This window comes from Calonectris borealis, chromosome 7, assembly GCF_964195595.1.
Source record: "Calonectris borealis chromosome 7, bCalBor7.hap1.2, whole genome shotgun sequence".
NCBI classification, from domain to species: Eukaryota; Metazoa; Chordata; class Aves; order Procellariiformes; family Procellariidae; genus Calonectris; species Calonectris borealis.
Genome location: NC_134318.1, coordinates 14,383,907 through 14,404,926, shown reverse-complemented (window position 1 = coordinate 14,404,926; position 21,020 = coordinate 14,383,907).

Below are 21,020 nucleotides of genomic sequence, written 5' to 3'. Positions count from 1 at the left end.
CAGTATACGAAAAAAGTGAGATAAACATCTGTATTTTAGAAGCCACTAATATATATGGAAAATACATACACAATATACTGGTCTTCAACGAAGTCTAAATAATATGCACTTGTCAATGCCACCTACTGGTATTACAGATGTTAACTACCTACCTATGCCTATACACGGACATCTTTAGAGAGTATTCTTGGATCGAGTATCCTGTGCAGGAGCTTTGTGATTAAACAAAAGTTGTCAAAGCTTTGTTAGCTGTCCCTGCCTTCCCTGGTTATTTGTCTCCTCCCATTTTAACATAATTTACTAGTGTTTTCTCTTATATCTAAGATTCAGGATTGTATAGACTTGGATCTGATTTGGTAGGGCAATTGCAGTTGGTCAGTGCACTGGTATGGTGCAGGTTGAAGTGTTCTATTTAATCTCCTTAAACTAGTAGTCATGGGATGAAATGGCAGAGGGCAGACAAACCAGGGTGCTGATGGGACATTGTAGACATATGTGCTCTAAAAACAGTTAATGTCTACCTACAGCAGGATGTTAGGGTCAATGCAGTGGTTCTGTGTCTTAAAAGAAGAGATGGCCTTTTTTTGTTTTGTGGCCTGGTTGATCATACACATAACCTCTCCAATTCTTAAGAATATTTTAGGATAACTCTGCAAAGAATTCAACCCCTTCCCCTCTTGTAAGAGAAAATCCTTAGAAACTCACTGTCCACCAATTGCAGAAACTTTCTCATACCATGAAAGGAATATCCTGTCATGACAACTGCTCCCATGCTTTTCCATTGCTCAGGACAGGGACTGTCTAGGCCCTTGAGAAACTGCCCGTTGTTGATTATCAACTTTATGGGATTTGATCTTAGTACAGCAAACCATGTAAACACATTAAATCATTAACCTTTGATTCCTGAGAGCTTATGGGTTGTATTGCTTCTGTGGTTTTTGACAGAAATTATCGTAGTCCTTTGTTTTGAAGCTCCCTCAGTTTTCATTATTTTCCTTGGGTTTATCTTGATTTTGTTTTAATTTTTTTCTTTGACTGTTGATGGATCATGGAAGGAGTACTTGAGCTATCCTAAAGAACTGATGTTTCCCTCTGCTGTTGTGCTATGTGGGAGCAGCTGATCCATATCCGTTTTGAATACTTATGAAGAAGCAGTGGCTAATCTTTCCTATCTGTAATACCATGACTCTTCAGGATGTTACTTCACCCTGCCTAGCTTTTCCATTATCCATTTACTGTCTCTGCTGCAGTACAATTCCTTCTTACTATTCAGCTTTTTTTTAGGAAATAAATTATGTCTTTTCTTGTTTTTGAAAGAAACTTATTTGTCTAATGTTCTAGCTTTTTAACTTTTATATAAGCTGGTGTTGTAAGCAATTTGCTGACAAAAGGAAGGGCTTTTGTTTATTTTCCTGAATACACAAGGTTAAAAGCAAAGAGGAGTTGATATATGTAAACTTCAACCCTTCTATGGATACAAATAATAGTCCATAGAATAGGTTATTTTGGTTTTGGATATTTCATGAGGAGATATCTCAGAAGTAGGTATTTTTATATATGTGTGTGTATACTTATATGTACTAGGTATCCTTATATAAAAGAAAAAGTATTAAACAGAGCACAAACATCCAGAGTTGGTATTACATATAATGAAAAAAGGTAGAAGAGAACAAATTCTAGGGATAAATCATAGTGCCTGCTATGTGATGCAGCAGTTTAGGCCTGGAGTTGCTTCTGCAACCACTGTTTGAAGCAGAAGCTTCCCTTCAGCTAGGAAAAAAAATGGGTCACTGTTTTGAAAACATCTGAAACTTTGATCCAATACCTAGACTGATTCTGTTCTTATACGCATGGCTTTTGAGGCCTCAACTTAATCAGCCTCAATTACTGTCATAAATGCCAATCTAGTGCCAGTTTAAGCCTGAGTGCTATAAATTACAGTGAGAATGGATTTGCAAACTTGATTTTTTTTTTAAAAAAAAACACCTTAAAATACATGGAGAAGTTTGCTTTAAAAAAAAAGACAACTCTGTATATCCCAAATGTTGAACTGCTACTAATTGAAAGGACAGAACTGGCTCAGAAATGTTCATGGGAACAAAAGGTGATCATTCAAATGGCAAGGTTATGACAAGCCTCTTTTACCACTTTCTTACAGATACTCTCCTCAAGTGAGAAATGCCTGATGTTTAACAGCTGATCAAAGTGGGTGTGCAGTCTCTGAACAAGTTCCTACCACTTCTATAGGAGACAGCTTCCAGAACTTGCTTCTAGAAGAGCAGCAGCAGCTACTTCCAAAGGGAAAGGTAAGCCTTTTTCATGTGAGACAGTATGTGCTTTCCCCGAAAGATGTGTGTCGTGGTTTAACCTGGCAGCAGCCAAATACCACGCAGCCGCTCGCTCACCCCCCCCGCCGGGTGGGATGGGGGAGAGAATCAGAAGGGTAAAAGTGAGAAAAACTCGTGGGTTGAGATAAAGACAGTTTAATAGGGAAAGCAAAAGCCGCGCATGCAAGCAAAGCAAAACAAGGAATTCATTCACCACTTCCCATCGGCAGGCAGGTGTTCAGCCATCGCCAGGAAAGCAGGGCTCCGTCACGTGTAACGGTTACTTGGGAAGACACACGCCATCACTCCGAACGCCCCCCTCCTTCTTCTTCACCCAGCCTTATATGCTGAGCATGACATCATATGGTATGGAATAGCCTATTGGCCAGCTGGGCCAGCCGCCCTGGCCACACTCCCTCCCAGCCCCCTGCACATCTGGCAGGACATGGGAAGATGAAAAGTCCTTGACTAGCGTAAACAATACCTAGCAACAACCAAAACATCAGCGTGTCATCAACATTATTCTCACACTACATCCAAAACACAGCACTATACCAGTTAATAGGAAGAAAATCAACTCCATCCCAGCCAAAACCAGGACAGTATCCACCCCTTATTCCATACCATTTACATCATGCTCAGGTCCCACACTATCCAATACATTCTCATTACCCACCATCCCCCTTCCCATCCTTTGATATAATACACAGATATCATTCCCTTAGTCTATGGACCACCCCTGTAAAATGTCCATAAAATATCCATAAATGTACACAAAATTTCCACTGCGTTCATTTAGTCCATGACTTTGGGCTCCATCTGTTATGGTGGTCACTCAGGTCAGCAGAGGTGGTGTGTTGCATGGAGTTACTGGGCACCAAAGCCAGCTCAGGTCGGGTCACTGCTGCACCTGCGCTGCTTCTTGTAAAGTTTGTCCTCCGTTGGTTCAGGTGGTTCCTGCTATAGTAATTCCTATAACATGCAACTCAAATCATGGGTTACAACAATTTAAAGGTATATCCATTACAATGTGAAATACAGCAAAAGCCTGAGAGGTATTTATCAGACTACAGAAACATCGCCCTCTTCTGGGAAGAGAAATACAGAGTAAGTTGTTGAGGATGTTTGTCAAAAATGCAAACGAGGTGTTTTGAACTCCTTTATATTTATGTGTGTATTACTCTGAGGCTCTTAAGAGTCTTAATTTTGTGGTTACCCCACCTGCTGTTTCATTATTAAAACCTTAGGTCTGATTAATCAAAAATGTATTCTGCAGTCATATCACACAAGTTCTATAAAATTTGTATGCATGAGTATACTGTGGAAGCTGTTCATGACTGAAATAATTTTCAAGGTTTCTGATATATGTTTAAGCGTCTTACGAGAAAGCAGTATGGCAAAACAGGAGTGTTGCACCTAGAGACAAAAGATGATGCTGCTGTGGGGAACTTCCTTTCCTTTCATATTAAACACATGCTCGTGCACACACACACACTACATGCAATGGGAGAGTTCATGTGACAAAGTTATTTTCATGAATGCTTAGAGATGGGGTATACCAAAAGACTATGGCTGACAAAATGGCAAAAATAATGGAAAACCTTGGCAAATTCAATCCCCTAAATCATGTAGTTTAATGCTTGCAATTTCATGCTTCTAAGGGAAAAATGTCATTGAGCCATTTGTTTTAAAATACAAATATTGTTTGAGGAGGGTATTAATGAATCTTCACACTTCACCTAGCTGAACTCTGATGTAAAGAGGTTTATTTATCTTTCACTTTCACTTTTCTCACAACAGAAAGTATGATAAGAACTTCTCTTGCAGTTCATGTTTTCATGAAGGTCTTCATTTGATATCTGAATAGTGAAGCCTTTACTCTTTCATGTAGTCTAGGGATAATTTAATTCTTCAGTCTATTCATAACTCTTGCTGTGGAAATTATTCTTCCCTGGCTTATATTTGTACAGAATCTAGCATTAGAATGTTGCTGTGTATCTGGACTTTTGTTCTTTACTGCAGTTGTTTATAGCTTGTATGGAAGCTCAGGCAGGTAAGCTCTGCTGCTCCTATTAGTTATTTTCCCATACTGGTGCTGCCGCATCCAGGTAAAAAATGGCAGCAGCTCTGCAAAGCAAGTTTGAGGACAGGGTTGAGAGGGACAGAAGGTAATAACAGTGAGGCTCACACTGAGGACAGTATTTGTTTGTGTTACTTTTGCAATACAAACGAACATTAGCAGTAATAATGTAGGTGGGGAAATGCTTCGGAGTAATGGTTTCAGTGTAGCTGAATACTGTAAATCACAGCTTCCCCTAGTCCGTTAGACTTGGGACAGAATGAAAACAGCTTGTCTAAAGTCTGGAGCAACTCAGAGAAACAGTTAATATTAATTCATGAGGAATACATTATAGGAAGTCTGTTAAGATTAAATTTACAAAGCATAATTTCTAATCAGATGAGTTACCTTTTAAAGAAATAAAATTAACTTGCTTTTGGGAGCCCAGTCCTTACCTGACCTTTCTGGTTGCAAAGCAATTAGTTCTGTGCACAGTGCTTTGGCAGTATAAAAAGCACTGTGGAATGGCAAAATGTTGTGTGAAACTTACTTAGTGACAGTGAATGGAGTTTTTAAAAGGAAGAAAAAGAACTGCTAAAAATAGAAGGGCACCTCACTTATTCAAGTCTCATGTAATTAACTTCATCCTGAAGCAGGTGAATTGGATCCAGGTACATGTGTGTCTGAAAGTTCTTCCTTACCATTGCAGGCTGCATGACATGACCATGTGAACGCTTGCTCACAGCAGCTCACGCGTCAAGGGGAAAAGACCACACAGACAGGGCTTCTCACAGCTACTTCTTCCACAGCTCTTTCTTGGAACATAGCAGTTTTCACAGTGGTCTGATCCAAGGTTACACGGCTGGTGCCATAGCAGAGGCGACCTTGAACAGAGGTAGCTAAACCCCTCTGAGAGCTTGCAGAGCCTGTTGGTGCACTCAAGTTACTGACATATGCTAATCCATATAGATTGTTCCTCCATGAGGACAGGAGGATGCTAGAACCCTTATTGAGGCAGCTGTTAAGTCTAGCCTTGTACTCTGTACTTATGGAGGGAAATTGGCTGGGTAGAAGTTGGACAACTAGAGGAGTATTTGGTCTGAACAAGATTTCCCTCCCCAACAGTTCTGGCCTTGTAACCACTCTCATTTATGTGCTGTTTAACTCAAAGAAAGAGTGTGTAATTTTCTGAACATGTTTGATCTAGCTAGTTGAAGACTAATACCAAGCTCCTGGAACAAGTCATCCAGTTCCAGGTGGCTAACCACATGTTCTGACAATGGTACTATCAGAGGGAGATGCAGTGTGACAACGTATCTGGCCTCTGACCATGTTTTATATCCCAGTGCTATCTTTGGCAGAAAATGTGGCTGGCTGGAGCTTACCTTTAGGTATCAAAAGCTCAGTGCTGAGTATCAGCAACATCATTTAGCATTTTCAGGGGACACTAAAATGGACGTTAAGCTCCTTGAATTTTGTTGTACCGAGTGAGTTATGTGCATCTCACATTGCCTTTCTGTCCTTTGCCCTTACAAGATGGCCAGTTACTCTAGAGAAGTCTTACTGAAAGAAAATTGAATATAGACCATTTCAGCCTTTGAAACTCAAATTCTCAGCCTCCTTTCTTATATCCTGTGAATGTGATGATATAAGAAGAGATTGAATCTGAAACTTGTAGTAATAAGTTACAGAATGAGGCACCTTGGAGGGATTTGATCTTTTAAATAGCATTAAAAAAAGCTAAGTAATGTAAGGGTACACCACATCGTTTTCAGGGCAGCGTATCATGATACACATATGGTGCTTGGCCTGTGCAGAAAAAGAGGGTGTTACAATTTAGCATGGAAACATGCTAGATTCAACATCCTGTGTTGAAACTAAAGAAACTATGGTTCAACCTGGCACTGGTCATTTCTGTCATCTGCAAAGATCATCTGCGAGACCAAGAATGAGACATGTTTTTAAGACTTCTGTTCTGTTACCGCATGTGGTGTTTAAGGTTCTGAGCTTTGCCTGAGCAACTGTGTGCATCACAACAGGCAAAGGGTTGCTTTCATTTAAACTCTTTTCAGGAAGATCACAGAAAAACTGTTATTCATGATGCTCAGTGATTTTTTTTTTTCAATTGCAGGGACTGTAGACATCAGTAAGAACAAGGTTTTCCTTCCCGCAGACGCAGCTATCATCCTTTTAAAGCTCTCAAAACTAAGCAAGGTTATTTTAGCATTTAGTTAACTTGAGGTATAAAAACCTATTTCTACTCGTATCTTTCTAAAAAGGGTTTAACATAAAAGTATGTGAAAAATGATCTGGAGAATGTTATGCTAATTTTGTACTTATCTACACAGTAAGCATTAGAGCTTTCAGTCTAAGAATCCCAATTAGACTGTGGATGGTTTTGGGGTAGTATCATTCACCCCCCTGGCTAAACATAACCTCTTGTATTTGAACTCCCCAGAAATACAACTGTACATAAGAGAAAAGAAAAAGCTGTTCTGGAAAATATGTTTCCAAGGGGCAGCCTATTGCTAAGGATCTTGTAGAGGGGGGATGGGTTTTCCTATTGTTTCTTCTTACCCCAGCTCGCTTGGTGATGCTTTATGTCCTGAGGTAATGAGGAAGGGAAAGGGAATGGAGGGATGAGTTAGTCTTTTTAATTCAAAATCCAAGTGGATCTTCATGTCAAGACGACAGTAGTCTACCCTTGCCATGCAGTTGATCAACAGCACATCTGCTGAATGGGGAATGAAACCAGAATAAGATTCAAATCAAATTGCACCTTCCTATCTCTCTTCATCTAGCCCTCAAAAGTTACTCCTGTACTTGGAACTTGGGCAAATATTCATGCCTTTTAACTTCAGGTATCAAATTTAGTTGAGTTAGGGATCTGCATTTTCTATTTACTTAACAGAAAAAGATGAGTTCCTAATTTAATAATACTGTCACTTGTCTTTTGGAAGTTCCATCAGTTTTTTTAGCAACTTGGGTATTTAAGTCTGGTGCTTAAAGTTACGAAAGTTGTCATCTTTTAAAGATGTGTGCCCACATTGTTGAAATCTAGAGTGTACCTTTATGACCTATCGGAAAAACAGCCTTGCCTTTTTGGCCCTGAAATGCTTTGGAGTTTTGAATACTGTGGAAAGGATATGTTCAGTTTGCATTTTTGTGAAGTGACATGAAATGTGTCCTAGTAAACATAACTGCTACAACTATTAGGTTGTAGCTAGGTGTGTCATATATGTTGTGTGAGACCAGTAGGATCATCCTCATAACTCCAAATGAAAATGGGCTTTACAGAAAACGTTTACATCGGATCAAGTCCAACAAAACCAAAATAACTTCCTATCGTTAGGGTTTCTGTTTTTGTTCTTAGTAATGAAAAGCAAGATGAGATAAACCAGAAGTTTCTCTGAAGTGAAAATCAAAGACAGGTATTTTGGCCTCGAGGCCCTCACTGGTGGGACAAGCTCCATCTCTCTGAAGAAAACCTGCTCTGCGTGTTTTACAAGATCTTTGATGTGACCTGGAAATTATCACTTTGTAGTTTCAGGCTCATCTGTGTTTTAAACCTTTATGGAAGTAATATCCACAAAGGAAGAATACTTCTTAAATGAAGTAATACTTCATATGGAGTTGAATAGACTTCAGTCAGCTGGTCCTGGAGCTTCATTTTCCTCTTTCCTGTGTAAGCTGTGAAAATCAAAGTATTGCCAATGATCTCAGTTTTGATAGGTAGCATAAAACAAATGTGGTAGGGTAATCAGAACCACAGCAGTGCTGGGCAGGGGAAAAACTGGCATGATAGTGAGTAGAAAATAATTTACCAAGAATTAATGAGAAAATTGCATGGACTGTAGGAACACAGGGTGTAAAATGTTGCTCTCCTTTTTGTTTTTCCCGTCTCTTGAGTATAAAATGTGTAATCTAAGAACTTGGGTTAAATACAGTGATCTGGGAGGAAATATCAATATTCATTAAAAAGTAGTGAATTACAGACTTGCAGAACTGTTAAGGTTGGAAGGCACCTCTGGAGATGATGTATTCTATCTTCACTGCTGAAAACAGGGTCAAATGAATATCAACTTAGAAAATAATGAGTTGTTATTTCTTCCACTTCAAATTCAATATCTATTGCATTTACTTCTGGCTAAAAAGCTAGAAACTAAAAATGCAAACTGTTTAGACAGTTTTCCCTATCTTACCAACTACCGCCTTCTTCTCATCTATGTTCAAGGGCTACACTACCGTTAGTGCAAAGAGACTTTGCAAAGTCAAAGAGAGCCTGAATTGGCACATCTTTCCAGTATCAGAACATTTCCTGTGACTGAGTTGTGTGGTGGTTGGTAATTTTTGTTGTAAGTTGTTGGGAATTCACATTTTCTGTGTTTCTGAGACTCAACTTTGTCTTAGAAAAGAAAGATAATAATAATAATGTTTTTCCTCATTTCCTTACCACTGTATTGAAGTGGTAAGGAAATGGGTGACTATTCAGCTTTGTTTTGCCCATATGTAGTTTCTATAACAGTGCAAAAAATTTTCCATTTACCAGATCTCTCACATAACGATACACAACAGTGTGATGGACAGGACTACGAACTTATTCAAAGTCAGTATTATATTTCTAATTGTTCTTTGTAGCAAAGGGAGACAGTTCTTTTCTTCCAAAAGGGTTCAGTATGCTGTTGTACTTAATGACACTCTTGCTCCTAGCAGCTATACCATGCCCAGGGTTCCTATGGATAAAATTTCTTGCTTCCCTCAAAAGAGTTCTCATCCAAAGCCAAGTTGTGCACATATTTAAGATCAAATTTTACATCTGAATTGTTTTTTAGAATGTTGCTAATGTGTTATCTGAAGTACTTCAGAAATACTAATAACACTTTACAGCTGGAAGTTAGACTATTCCTGGCTTCAGTTGTATTATCTGGGGTAGATCACTTGAGTAAAATACATATATTGAATTTTTTAAGTAGATTTTGGCTAGAAGTTGGATATGGAGGGCATTATGCATATGTATTAAAATTCTTTGTATGCAAAATCTTGAGAAATAGGAATAGCAGGTCCTCTGTGTGAGGACTGCAGTGTCTATTTCATTAAAATATGCATACAAAGGTCGTGCCTGTTTCATCACCTCCATGCTGGCAAAATATTAGTATTTAAAATTCATTGATACTCTCTCAGGGATTTAGGATTAGATACCATTTTGTAGAAAGCTGGACTGGGTTCAGACTCTGCAGTGCTAGGTGGGATACACAGTGGATTCTGCTTTGCATCTTCTGCTCCACCTGCTCATCTGTGCATCTCTCAATGTAAAAGATGTTACAGCCTTGGAGAGATACCTTATCTGGTGATTCAGAGCACTCACCTCTGCTTGAGGAAGCTAAGCAGAATTTGGAGAATCTCTGCTATAAGCCTCTTAGAAACCACTTCAGGCTTTATCTTAGCACTAGGGTATCCTGAACTACTTAGTCCCTGAAACTAGTGATACTTTTCTAAGTTTCCTTAGGGGAGGCTGCATACTTTTAAAGGAATCTTGAAGTTTACAATTATCCTATTTGGCATGTGGATGAATAACCAAGTCTCAGCCAGAGAGGCTCTGCCTGGGGATTTCTGTATTATAGTCATACCTCTTATAGTAAAGTATGCAAAACCTCCTGTCTTAATTTATGCAAAGGGCATGTGTTGGTCAGTCTTAAAGCTTGCCAAAAACTTTTAGTGGGTTTAAAATTCAGAGAGTCCTAGGTCCTTATCAGATCAGGAAGGAGGGGAGTGAGTGGGACTCAGTATGTGCAGCATGTTCAGGTTATTCTGTGATTAAATTTTTTTTTAAATCCCCCCCCACACACACACTTCCTAACAAGTTTAGGGGAATAGTTTGTAACTGAATCTGTAATGGAATAATTTATGCAATTTATCTTCAAGTGTGGAATGATGCCAACTTGAAACCTACAGATGTTTCTAATGAAACTGAACTGTCATTCCCTGTTAACCTGCACTTGGCCCTTTCAGGAGCCTGAGAAACCTTCCTGCCCAGCCTTGTTGTCTTGCTTTGGTGGGTGAAAGCGACCAGGGGCAGCTTGGCTGCATCTTCTCTGTCCTCTTTGTCTGTATCCCTCCTGGTATGTTTCAGAGATCCTTTCAGCCTAATCACTTTGTGTTCTTTATCTTCCTTTGATCCCTCTTGGAGTTTTGAGGTGTGTGTTTTAATGTTACGTTTGCTCTGGTAGTAAAGTGCATATAAGAATTGCCTACTTTCTACCAGTCTGAGGTCTCACTGCACTCCTGCATCACCATTCAGAGCTCCTTCAACCATGCCAGTGCAGCTGTTTCTTTTTCATTTTGTCAGTTACATCCCTAAAATCATCCAGGTTAACAAATCCAAAACCAGAAGTGGTCCAGGGAGGGGGAAGGAATAGCTAGAGGTAAGGGGAAAGGGCAACTCTTAAGCTATTCCTGCTGCCAAGAAAAAGATGCATGAAACTCTTCCCTTAGTGTCAGCTGAAGGCAAAACTGTAGTACAGAAGTTACAGGATACAGCAGACTTTGATAGGTATAGTGTATTACTGCAGGAATTCTCCCTGCTTTGCTGTCAGTCACAGGCTATGAATGTGCCAGATACAGCTTGACGTATTTGATTTCATTCATTACTGAGCCCTCTAACTGCAGCCATATACAAAACAGGCTCAGACTGGTATTCCTTGACTGAAAGATGACTGCCTGGAAGATGGATGGAAATACAGTTAAAAGAGGCAAGGCAAGCAGGTAGAGCAGATACAATAAGAAATGCTTGAATCTTCTGTCCTCTCCTAACAGTTTGCGTGTCCTTTTGGCATTGCAAACCTCATCCAAATGTCTGTGTTGTAGGTTCCTGTGTGACATTATATACATTTGTTATAGTCCCCAATGCGTGGATGTAGGCAAAAGTTGTTAGATAAGGTTGACAATAACCTGAAGTCAGGAGAAACTTAATGTGTTTGTTAACATAGTTTGGTCGGGAGTCTATTGCGTGTGTGCTTAGTCCTGGTGAGAAGTTTAAGAGTAGGAGGGAATCTAGGGAAGTGACAGCAGAGTCCTGGCTATTAATAAGCCTTGGAACAAATAGGAAGAACAACAGAAAGTTGCTGGTAACAAGCCTGCCATGAAATGAAAAGAGCAGAGAGAGACCTTCTCTACTATACTGTAGGATGTGGTACAGTTAGGAAACAGGTGAAAACTTGACAAGTGAGGAAGAGAAGGGAGAGAGAATACCATTGGGACTCTTGGCAGTATATATTTCCACAGGGGAAACACAACAAAGCTCTATGGATTTTGAAGAGAACAAAAAATAGAACCAACTGGCATTCCAGACTGCAGGGAAAACTATCTGCTGTTTAAAACACACTACCACCACCCCCAAACAAAATAAAACAAACCTGTGCCTATATATCAAGTGTCTAATGACTGCTTTAAAATGTACAGATATTCGTAAGTGCAAGATCCATTTGAACGGAGAATGGTGATTTACCTTCTTGGGAACCTTGATTTAGTACCAATGCTTCCTTCTGTAATACAGAAAACACCAAAGTCCCACCAAAACAATGTTGCCTTTTATTTTCAATGATATTAAAAGGAACAAGAAGAAACCTCAGAACTGAGCTAGAAAAAAAACCCACTGATTTGCCAATGGTAAGAATTTATCAGGGAAAGGAGTTTTGTTGAGGACCAATTACTTATAATCTTTGGGATTATGAGAAGATACATCCCCTAAATGTGTGCCTCAGAGGAAAAAAAAAAAAGGAGAAGAATACAATACAAAACAAAATACTATAAAGTCAGTAAAGCTGTGTTTTTAAGGTTTCTTTGTCTCTAAGGGAAGAAAATTCTGAAACAGAATAAAAATTAATACAAACAATCAAAAATTACTCAGAAAAAAGCTGAATCCATACTCTTTGAGAACAAAAGGATTATGATTGAGGAAATAAAATGGTAGAATTGTTAGTGAGAGTGTTAAAGAAGATAGAAAGCTCCAAAGTTGCACTGTGCATAGAAAGAAAAACAAGGGAGGTTTCACAGATCCCTCGAAGATTAAGGCAAGTGTGGTAGCAGTTTACAAAAACCCTTTCGAGCCAGATTGCAAAGAGAAAAAAAAAAGTTTAACAGTTACAACCCAGAAATGGAAATAGTCCAGTTAATATAAGGAACTTGGACTAGACGTCCATCCCTGTGTAGTCAAGAATAATAAACAAAGTATATTTGGAGGAATTATTGGCTGACTAGCATGGTGTCTTTCAGCACGGTTGGATCTTTTAATGAAAGTTCAGCAGGGGACACCCAGTTAGTTTTGACTCATTGCCACAAAGAAGTGGTCTTCTGATTTAGTGATATTCTTATCCAGGTTGTTAGTATGGCTAGCTGCTGCTTACTGGTCACTGTAGCTGACACTGTTCATCATTATTATTTATTACCACCATGTCAGAAAGCCCTGTTGTACCTGGCATGGTACAAAGGAGAGAGAGATGGTGTCTGTCCTGGAAAGTTTACAATTTGTATAGCGAGAGAGGAGAATTGGGTGATTTTAAGATACGTAACTTACCATCCTGAAATCCTTACTGAACCACATGAAAAAGCCTGTTTCTCCTCATTAACCAAGAGGGATTCTACAGCAGTGAGCTCTGCCATAGGATCTACACTGCTTTGAGTTAGGTGAGATGGATGTCCCCCATGTCACAGTGATAGCCACGATAGGATGTCATGGCTCACTGGTGCTCAAATCTTTGACAGCTTTATATATATGTGTATATTGAGGGAAGACAGTTGCAGGCAACATCACAGAGAATGGTGGGAGGGAGAATAATAAAGATATTAAAGTAGTATTCTGAAAATGGAAGGGTGTCAGTGTAAAGTGTCTAGGCCTTCTCTGAGTAACTCTGACCACTGAAATGAACTCTAGGCATGCTCTGTCAGACTTCCTTGCACCAACCTTTGTTCTCTGTTGTGGTGTAGTATACATTTACATGCATTACAGTTTATACAGTATACAGTTTTTATGCTGAGAGCTTTTTGGGTTTGGTTTTTTTTTTTCCCTGTAAAGAAAAGATCTTGGCAGAAAAAGTTCTGTGATACAGTAAAAAATACAGAAAAAATAAAAACTAAGGCTTGTATGTTCCTTAGGGCTATTATGGGCCTGGTGACATCTCCCTTACTGGCAGGAATAGACTTCCTTTCAATCAAGAGGAGAAGCCTTGCTGATCTTGGCAAATACAGGCCCCTGTGTGGTCTGACCCTGCTGAGGCAGGGTGAAATAGGTAAAGCCAGAGCAAAGGAGAAGAGACCAGGTCATTGGTCGAATCAGATCATCAAAGGTAGGAGGATCCAACAACAGATCTTCAACACAAACAGCCTTGGGACAGTGCAGCCTCCTAAAGCAAGTTGGGCTAAAAAGGTGAGACCTAACCCATAGCAATTAAAGTTGTATGACTGCAAGATAAAAATATAGATATTTTAATGTACAAACTAGTTGGGCTACTCACATTCTGGTTTTATGCTTGCTTTGCTTCCAGAGAGTTTTATTAACAGGCCTGTTCACTAGATAAGTGCTTAAAGCTTTCTTGATGCGTATACATTAACATGTATCAATTAAGACATAGAACAGAAGTGTTTTTCTGTGAGTTAACTGATTAGCCACAAACCAGCAACTTAGAATCTGATTGAACTGGGATCTCAACACAGAATTGATCATGCCAGGTACTATAGAGAATTCACAAAGCTGTTTGCCACAAATAAGTGGAGAGGATACTTGTTTCTCCAGGACCTGTTGTTCCTTACTTTCCTATTGTCTTGGAGGTGCCAAGCCCAGAGGGTTTGTTGCTTCTGTTAGATCTGCAGAGGTCTCAAAGTGATTAGTGGAGGTAGAGCAACTGCATCTGGGTCTTGTTGACCAATTATCAGGCTCAGGCCTCTGGAATAAAAGGAAGGTCTGTGGGAGAAAGGAGTTTGGTTTGAGGTAGCGGGTGTGGGTGGGTGTGTGTGTTATGCTTTCCTTTACACAACTCTGCAGAAAAAGAGCAGGGATATAGACATAGATGGTTTTGTTCCATTCACTTTTAAAAGAATAGCTTTATGGGGTACTGAACAGTCTTGAGAAGGCCTGGTATAGAAGGTTCATCTAGGGAAGAAATCTTGGTCTGCAGGGAAAAATACAGAATCATAGAATCATTAAGGTTGGAAAAGACCTCTAAGATCAAGTCCAACCATCAACCCAACACCATCATGCCCACTAAACCATGTCCCTAAGCACCTCATCTACACGTCTTTTAAATACTTCCAGGGATAGCTTACAGGATAAACAGAGGAAAGCAAAAAGATTCTACAGCATGGTGTAATTACAGTGTAGCAGAATGTGACCTGAAGAGTAGTGTTACATTAATGCAACTTAAAGCACTTCCTTGCATTTGTAGTTCTAAAATACCTGAATGATAAGGGCTCTTAGGATAGATGGCATAAAAGCTTGTTGTAGTTTTCTTTCCCATAACTCCATTAATCCTCTAGAACGATGCATGCTGATCACATTCCTGCTGATAAAATATTAACTCTATTTTTCAGTCTTGGCTGAAAATCTGAAGCTATGTATGGTATAGTTAAGCCAAGGGTAAAAGCAGCCAAAAAATGCAAATCAAAGGGTGAAAATCTATGCCTAGAAGAAATACAATGGGATATCAAGAGAGAACCAGAAAAACAGGTTCCCTTAACTATTTGCATGCAGTGGAACAAATACACAACACTCCTGATAGCTTTCCAAAAGGAGACTTCTTTGTGTTCTTTATAGCTCAGGTATCAATGGGGTGATGGAGTGTAGTCCCTTTAATCAAGCACGGTGCTGTGTTCCCAGACAGAGTGCATCAGTGCCATCTCCTCTTCTGGTCAGCTGTTGCAAGCTGGGGCAGAACTTTGCTGGTGACCCGAAGTCACATGCCACTTACTCTCTGCTGCCTCTGCCGGAGCTTCAGAACTACAACGGCAGTTATCCTGTGCCACCAGATTGTAGGAAGGAGCAGAGTGGTAGAAATACAGGCAAGAAATACATTTCCCATATCCTTATCTGTTTTCAGCATGTTGTTTCACAGTGGACTTCTACTGAATGAGCTGTTGCCTTAGCAATGCTGATGTAGAGAATGAAGAAGAAAACCTTTTAGGGATGCAGTTGGCAGCAGTCTGGATTATACCTTCCACATGGAGGATAAGTAGGCTGATAGAAGCTGTCTGTCAAAGTTTGGCTAGAGCAGTTAGTTTCACCCAGCTTATCCCACTACAAGTTAGTGTCATATTTTAATGTGAATTAGTTTTTAAAGCTGAAAGCTGGGAGGAATTTGCTTCTCTTATATTTTCTGTACTGTACCTAGAGATAAATAGAAGGCAGTATTAGGCAGTGGTGGAAAGTGAAGGATGGTAAGCCATGTAACAATGTTTACAGTACCTTTTAAACAAGATTTTAGAACGTACTCTATATTGTGAATATAGAAATGTGTTATGTATTATGATGTTATAATGGTTCTTCATAGACACATAAATTTGTATTAGCTTCTATAACAGAATACAACTGATACATTTAACATACTCATTAGACCATAAGCTTAATTGTTTCAAGAATCATTTGTTATCTTGTGGAATACAACTGTGTACAGTGGGGGCTGTGAAGTAGACTAGTGATGAGTATATTCAGGGTTCATTGAAAGATGAAGGGGAAAACAGGGTTGATTCAGTTAAGTTTTGGCTACAGAACACCCTGTTCATACCTGATAGCAATAGTTGTAATAAGTAGTTCTTGCTTTATCTGTTGTGACATAAGCCTGTGAGTGCAACAAGACTTGCAAGCTCTTTAGATACCAGATTAATATTGCTAGTAGCTAATTTGATAAGCTCAAGCCCGTGTTTTGGCTTTTGATAATCTATTAGTAGAAAAAAGTGCTTGACTTCAGGGTGCTTGGAAAGCTGTTCTCTAGGTTTAATTGTTTTGAAGCACTTCAGAAATATTGGCCAAGGAAAGCTGATATCAGCCTTGCATTGTGTAATCTTGCTTATATGCAGCATAGCCATTGTATTGTATATTTAACTCTACTCATGATTCAAAGAATAGACAGAAATGGATTGGGGTTCTATTGTCATTTGTATTTCTTAAATAACCACTCAATGGAAGGGGAAAAAACTGCTTGCATGCTGGATGCCCACTGAGTTTTTTGCTAAAACAGATACACTGTGAGCTGATATCCTAAAAAGAGGGTTATTAGGGTCCACATAGGTGGCTGTGCATGAGTGGGGTGTTGGACCGGATGACCTCCAAAGGTCCCTTTCAACCTCAACCAGTCTGTGATTCTGTGATTTACATTCAGTTTGCATGAGTCTCTCTAGAAAGCTCTGACTAACAGACAACATTTGTTGAATAAAAGCCAGTTACAGCAATGGGTTTCCTGCAGGAGTTTCAAGACTGTAGAATTAGTTCATGTACAGCTTTTGATTTTCATACACGTGGTGTAATTATTCCTAATTTTTGACCACTACAGTTGGATAGAAGATACAGGAAATGCACAAAATACTGTGATTCTCAAGGCCAAGAAGGATAAGGATAACCAACTGAATAAAAATACTTATACTATCTGTCACGGAAGGCAGAATAATACAGAAGAAATTTATGTTAATGAAGTTTCAGGATAGGCGTAAGAATTATTCAGACACCAAAGGACTTGATAATAGACCAACATAAACAGAAGCATCTGTCTTTCTGAAGTGCTGGCTGATTAAGAAAATTACTGCATGTGTTTAACTAAGCTTTTATACTAACCTTAGGTTAGTGGTGAGGATTAGAGGCTTTGTAATTTTTTTTGATGGAGAATTTTTAATTTCATCTTTATAGAAAGGCGCTTAAACACTTTCATTTACATGTTGGGCTTGAATATAATTTGCAGAACTGGAAGCTGAAATGTGTAAGTAGCTGTAACTAATGGGGAGAAATGATAGTAGAAGAACTGTTGTAGGGCTGCTGATCCACCTGCATAGAGAAGATTCTCTGAGCACCTAATTCACTGGGGTTTAGTGTCACTTGGCATTACTGGAGCAGCCACTGCATTGTGTAGAGGCCAATTTTTTTCAGAAGACAAACTCCTTTTCTGCAGCTCCCACTGTCTTCTAGAGCAAATACAAGTGTTTGCCAACTCTTCTGAAAGTGAATGAAGTCACTAAGTTGTTGTAAGCTTTACACTACCACAAAGAGGCATAAGCTTGTCTATTTTTTAGAAGCAAGTGCAACAATAAAAGTTTTGGGGAGTAAAGACTGCTGTAGTATCACATGGACTCTAAAAATTCTTCTTGTGACTGAGCTGAGTAAAGTGCTATGAGAGTATAAGAAATAGTCCCTATCCCAAAATCCGGTTGCTGAGACTGTGTTGTAACACATCTTTACAAAGAAGTTATGTGGCATGTGCTACCTTACTGTTGAGAAACCCACAGTTTAACAGTGCAGCACTATGAGCATTTACTTCTAGGGAAATACATTGTTTGCTTCATGTGTACTTGCAGCAGGGCACACAAGAGGAACAGCCCTAGAGAACCCAGCGGGCTGCTGCCATAGAGCAAACTGAAGGAATGTCACATCTCTTTTCTTGCTGTTGCTGTAGTCTGACAACAAACAGAGCAGAAAAGAACTGGTTGAGTGAATTCCAAATTTAAGCAAGCTACTCCCTCGCCACGGAGTAGGCGATGGCAGGTAGAGGGAACGAAACAAACCTGCAGAGAAATGGCTATTAATGCTTCCAGAAACTAATATGTAGAAAAGACCCTTTGCATAATGTGATCTTCTCACTTAATATCATTCCAGCCAGGAAATAGTTGAGAATATGGCATATCTGTGGAGTTAGAGTACTGTAACATAACTAGACTGGCATTTCAGCTGGGCCATCAGAACTGATTTTTGCATTCTTTCTGCCTGCACCTGGATGGTTCTCACAAAACAATACAGTTCCTATAATGAGAAAGCTTAGTCCTCAGAAACTTAATTGAGCAAGCTCACTTGAGAAATTCCTTTACGTGAGTTTTAAAAAGTTTACAAACTATGGCTTTTCTCTCCTCTACATTATGTTGAATAAATAGAGATCCATTAGGGAAAATCGATTTGTAAATTCCACAAAGTGCATCTTCAGTACTGAATATTCTTCTCTCCTGTCAGGGTTGTGTTTGCAAGCAAAGCAATTGAAACCCAATAGCAACTAAGCCCAGGTGGCGACCCTTCCCAGGCCAATGTTCAGAAGACAAAGAAAGTTACTTGCACTTCTGGAAGGTTGTTACAAGTCTTAGAATTTCCTCTTGTTCGTTGTTCTCCTTTATAATGATTGCTATTTTGCTTTGACAACAGTATTTTCTGCAGATCAATTTAACAGGCACACAAATGTGATTTGGAAGAAGCTCCAACTCAGTATTGTCACCTCCTTAGCTGTTTAATGAACTAGCACTTCCCTCCTGTAAGTTTAATGGATTATTCTACAACAAAATGAAACTCATCCACAAAGAGCAGCAGATAGAGCAATTACTGATAATTTCATCAAAGAAAGTTTTCAGCTCATTTTGTCAATTTAGTGAGATGTCTGTAAAGTTGAGACATGCTTGTTTTATTTTACAGGTGTATTTTTCATTTAGGTTTTATTTTGTGTATGTAACTTCGTAGGTATGAGATACATTTAAGAACACTGTTCATTTCAGGGTAAGGGTTATTCTGTAGTCCCTGTGTTAAGCAGTCAACCTTACCATTTCCAAAGGAGCAGCAGGGAGGAAAATTTCTTTATTTCAACCAAATTAACAATTCCTTTAAGGAACCAGGAATTTACTGAAATCTTGAAGGAGGTACAGCTTTTTTCATTCGGGGCAATCCATGAAAGGAAGGAATTACTTTCTGCCTAAACTTATGAGTTGTACAAAACACCAGAGTTCTTGGGCCCTGCAACACAGCCAAGGACTGATTTTTCTAGTCTATGCAATGGATTTTTCATATGTCTATGTGATAGTTTGAGGCTAGAATACATTCTTGCCTTAAATTTCTATAGCCTAAAATTCCATTTTCCATTTGGGCAAACAGATAACAGTTTGGATCATAGGTGAACAGCTGTTGTTAATAACACTCAAAGTGAGAAAGTCAGCAAAGTACACTATCAGAAATAATGTTTCAGGAATTACTTATATGAGAAAAAGGAGGATCAAATTCTGTCAGCTGGAATTAGTTCAAACACATCAATGAATATTGCAATGCCTTTTTAAAGAGAACACGAAAAATAGGCAAATTGAAAAAAAAAAAATCAGTGAGAAGGGGTCTTTTTTTACATTTTCCCAAACCTTTTTGTCATCTCTGTGTGTGTATATATGTGATATTCCTTTGTATATATTGGTATGTGTTTGACTATTTATTAGCATGTTCATATACATATGTCTGTATAAACACCCTTCTCTAAGTTACAGGTTTTTATCAAGCCATTTCTGGGTGGCAGAATTCATTTGGAAGTTTAAAGATCGATCTTCCCTGAGTGTAAGCACAAATATCGTCATAGCAGCCTTTTCAGAGGTACTTCATTGCTTCCTATCGCAGCAAATATTTAATTATGAATTGAAATTAATTTTAAATAAAGGGGTTTTTTTTGTTTAAAGCGGCACTAACAACTGTCACAAGCCAAAAGGTTTTCCAATAGCTTGGGGTCCAGTGGTGTCTTTCATTTTGTCTGTCTGGAATTCTGAAAGCGTAGTGGTACCTACTGCCCAAACAATGTATGACATCAAATGGTATCTTACTCCCTATAATAAAAACAGAGTGTAGAACACAGAAACCCAGCTAACAGTTAAGAAATTAAGAAGCATACAAGATTTGGTGAAAAACAAAGTTTGGTTTGGATTCTTTTACAGATTTGTAGTATGTTGAGAAAAAGTTCTGCCACTAAGCTAATATGAATATTGATACTTGCTCTGCACCATGTTCTACGTGTGGTAGAAACTCTTTCTCTGTTTTAATTGTAAATTAACAACTGGGTTGGCAATGGGCCAAGAACTCATTTTTCTGTTACTGAATGTCTTGGTAATCGATCAAGATGCTGTTGTGAGACACTGTGGTTTTGTTCCCTGTTTTTGTTCTATGCCCAATTTAAGCGAATGTAGGGGTTGGCTAATTATTTACAGGATGAAAATCTAATTTTACTGTTTTCACTGTACTGTAACTTAGGATTGACTATACAGGCATCATGGCCATTACAGCTATATGGGACTAGAATAAAGTAAAGCAACAGTTCAGTTAGTATGTCTGTGTATATGAACATACTTTTATATATTATGTAAAAATGTATGTATATATACATATATTTTCATTTACATATAAAAAAAAGTACAATCTCCACATGGTCATCATCCCAGATCTTGTATGTCTTCCCATCTTGATTTTATGTCCTTGACCTAGGCCTCTTGTCTTTAGTTTGCTGATTTATTGTGTCTTCTCTTGTAAAATGCAGGATTTTTGAGGATCAAAAGGTAGTGCTTCCTTTCTGGAGCTCTACTTGGCTGAAGCTCTCAGATATCACTACTCAAAAAGAGTTACACTGTCAGCACTGTACAGTGTGTGCAATTATGAAGATTGC